The sequence below is a fragment of the Canis aureus genome, chromosome 2 (genome assembly GCF_053574225.1).
Source record: "Canis aureus isolate CA01 chromosome 2, VMU_Caureus_v.1.0, whole genome shotgun sequence".
NCBI classification, from domain to species: domain Eukaryota; kingdom Metazoa; phylum Chordata; class Mammalia; order Carnivora; family Canidae; genus Canis; species Canis aureus.
In genome coordinates, this window is record NC_135612.1 from 20,958,678 (window position 1) to 20,962,736 (window position 4,059).

Below are 4,059 nucleotides of genomic sequence, written 5' to 3' on the forward strand. Positions count from 1 at the left end.
GTAGTTAAAATTGTTTTGTCTTTTTTTCTCTTAGTTTCCCATATACTTATTAGTAAAATTAATAAATTGTAAAATTAAACCTTTCCTATTCTGTAATATATAATTCAGGTGGTTGAAATCATACCTTTTTGGCCTATTGTAGTTATTTTCATTTAATTTCTTTTATCTATTTTTTACTCTACTTCCTGCTAATCTACAGGAGCCATAAACACTACATGGCTGGGTGAATATGATGTTCTTAAAGAGAAAAATTATCAATGGTCTGTTATCTGGGGGCGGGAAAGACATTGTTTTGCTCTGTGCTTCATACTTTCCAGATATAAAACTGAGATAGCAGTAACTTGTTTGGAACCTAATTCAATTGTAGAATGAGAATGAACATATATATATATATATATATATAAAGTTCACAGAATTGCAAAGTTGCGAGATATATTATTGTTTAATCATTTATCTGCAAAGTACTTTTCACTTCTTGATTCTGAGGAATAGAATGCTGTCTTTATGCATTTAGTTTAAAATTGTTCTTATTTTCTTGAAAATACAAGAAGTGATTAATATGAATTAATTTGGACTTTATAAATTTTACAAATTTAATATATAAAGTGACAATCCTGAGGTTTGTGAAAGAAGTGCAATAGGTATATGTATTATTCTCTTTTAATTAAGAAAACTGAACAAATTTCTTGAATGGTTCCTACCATTCAAGGGGTGTTCTTGTTTCTCACCTAGATTATTCTCATTTGTGATTCTCATTTGTGTCCTGAGGTATGTTATTCTCATCTAAACCTTTCATAGTGTCATTTATTGTGAGTCCTTGGAGATAGAGCTCTTACAATATTCTTTTACTTTTTTCTTTTCATTTACCTAAGGTTTTCTTCTGCTCAACATTTTAATGATTTTTGTCATTGATTAAAAGCCAGTATTGTTGGGGCACCTCTGTTGGTTAAGTGTCTAACTCTTGATTTCCACTCAGGTCATGATCTCAGGGTTGTGGGTTGAACCCTGCATCAGGCTCCACACCTGTATCACTGGGGGAGTCTGCTTGATATTCTCCTTCTCCCTCTCTCTTTGCCCCTCCCCACCATGCATGCACATCCCCCCCCCCCAAATAAATAAATAGGGGTGCCTGGGTGGCTCAGTTATTGAGCGTCCGACTGTTGGTTTTGGCTTGGGTCATAATCTCAGGCTCATGAGATTGAGCCCCAAGTCAAGCTCTGTACTCAATGAGTAATCTGCTTGAGGTTCTCTCCTTCTCTCTCTGCCCCTTCCCCACCAATTACAAATAAATAAATATTTAAAAATAAATAAATAACTCTTTTAAAACAACAGTATTGTCTTCAGGTGAACTGTTAAATTTTTATCCTATTTCAATTTAAGAATTGTTATGATTCAGGGTTTGGATGAGTTTGTCTTCTTGACACAAATCTCTGATATAGAATGTATCATAAGAACTTTATTTCTGACGCTGAGGAAAAATTCCTCTGCAGAAGATCAGATTAGGATGTTTTTTATCTAGGTTGGACTTTTTTGTTTGTGTTTGTTATTTTGATTATTTCTCATGTATCCATTAAAAGAACATTGTTTAGAATTTATGGATGTATATACATAGATATCTTTAAATGTATGTTTAAAATGTAATTTTAACTGCTAATTCTCCATCATGTTTGAGTAATAGGAACTAGCAAAAGTCACATATTATGATAGTGTGAGAGCTATGTATTCTTTCTGCTTACAGGGACCTGAAGGAGCTAAGAGAATAGCCCCAAACTGCTACTCCAGAAACTGCAACAGACACAAGGTGCTCAACCTTTAGATCTAAGAATCATAATTTTTTTTAAGATTAAAAAAAAAATTCATGGCAGACACAGGCAGAGGGAGAAGCAGGCTCCATGCATGGAGCCCAAAGTGGGACTCGATCCCAGGTCTCCAGGATCAGGCCTTGGGCTGAAGGTGGTACTAAACTGCTGAGCCACCCGGGCTGCCCTAAGAATAATTTTTAATGAAAAACTTAGACCTCTACATTTCATCCACAGTACATGGCATTAAGTAGTTACTTTTCCTTTGGAGGACCACTATAATAATATCTAAAAATTTGTAGGGATATGAGCCACATTTGAGAGCTTTAAAAAGTACCCAGAGTACTTTTTTTTTTTTTCATACTGCAACATTTTACTAAGGAATATTTAAATGAGATTTTTGAAAATAAAAAAATTTAAAGCCTTTAAAGGTTTTTTTTCTTCCTGATCCTGACAAGCAGGGAAGGGAGCTGAAAGCTATAGTGCAGTTAGTACAGAGGTATGACTCATCTGTTGAATGCAAGAAAGGCACTTAACTTTTTAATTTCGGTTCTTATGATATGATCCTATTATGTTCTCTGAAATCTGAGCTCTAGTGACTGTGACAAAGGATATCAAACCTACAGCCTTTTTTTGGTCACTTTAGTCTCTCCCAAATCTACAGTGTAGTAACCACTGTTTCATTCGTCCTCCTGTTAAGGGATTACCTTAATTAAAAGCATTTCAGACACAACCCAGACCCTTACATCAGGCCTAAGAGATCACTGGAATAAAAGAGCAGGAGGTATAGTGACCTTATGTTGCAGGTGGATTCTTTCTGACAAAGAATTTTAATTTTTCTTGATCCCTGCTATAGCTTCTGATGCTGGGAATCTTGGTGCTCTATTGGTGCCTGGAATTCACTGTGGACTTTAGAAGTACAGTCCTGCTTCAAATTTTCATCTCTGTTTATTTATGAGGAAATAGTTTGGAACTGATTTTATGCAGTTCCCAACTTCATGGGGAAAATGTAGTTGCTTTGGGGTTTCTGTATTAGAGTCAATATCTTTTTATTTTTGTAACTATGTTCTTCTGGCATTTTTCAGTGAACATTTCTGTATCACATTGTCATGATTTTACTTATAGGACATTTGCTCATTATTAATTAGGAAGGCATTTTATGGAAATATACTCTTTTATCTGACAGAAGAACCACATAGCTTTGGTATAGGTAATTTTCAACACTTGAGTACTTGGAGATTCTATTCAAAATTTCAACGAAAACTTCTAGGAAAAAAGATTCTATGAAAACATTTCTAGGAAAAACTATGCTTTTCCAGCCAACAATTGTTAATATAACAGAAAGAAACATGGGATTCTTCCTGTAAAGGGAGAAAATTTTCTGAAAAAATGAATTATTTGACTAGTCTGTTTTCCTGTTCAAATTTGAAAGAAAATATTGTGAATTTTAAAAATAGATGTACAGAAAATTAAACTGTTTGACATGACCAGTACAAGACAAACCTGTGAATTAGAAATTTTAATTTTATTTGGCAACATTTCTGTCCTTTTTTTTTTTTTTTTTAAGATTTTATGTATCCATTCATGCAAGACACACAGAGAAAGAGAGAGAGAGAGAGAGAGAGGCAGAGACACAGGCAGAGGGAGAAGCAGGCTCCATGCAGGGAGCCTGACTTGGGCCTCGATTCTGGGACTCCAGGATCACGCCCTGGGCTGAAGGCGGTGCTAAACCGCTGAGCCACCCCGGCTGCCTCTCTGTCTGTCCTTATATGCCTTTTTCTTCTTGGCAATATGTTCCTCTTCCAATTATCTTCTAGGCAAATTCATGCCAAGGTTTTACTTTCTTTCTAATTTGTCTCTATCCTTCAAAATTTACCTGTATATATCTTTTTGCTTCTCAGTCAGTAAAAAAAAATAACAAGGTTTTATCAGCAGGTAATGGCTTAATGTAATAACTCTATTGAGAACTTTACACTTTCTGAGGACTTCTAGAGATAAGCATTCTAAAAATTAATTCAAATAAATTAAAAGGTAATGATGGAATTAAAAGTACCAAGGAATATATATTTTTGTCCTGACAGAATTTTTGTAAGCATCTTTCAAATTACATCTTCTGCTACTTACTTTTGTATGATAACTATTCTGATAATATTAAACACATTGAATTCATATAACAGAAATGGTTCACTTGTTATTTGAAAATGGAATTCGTTAATTATTGGAGTGGTTTATATTTCTAAAGTAGTTTCATATGCATTTT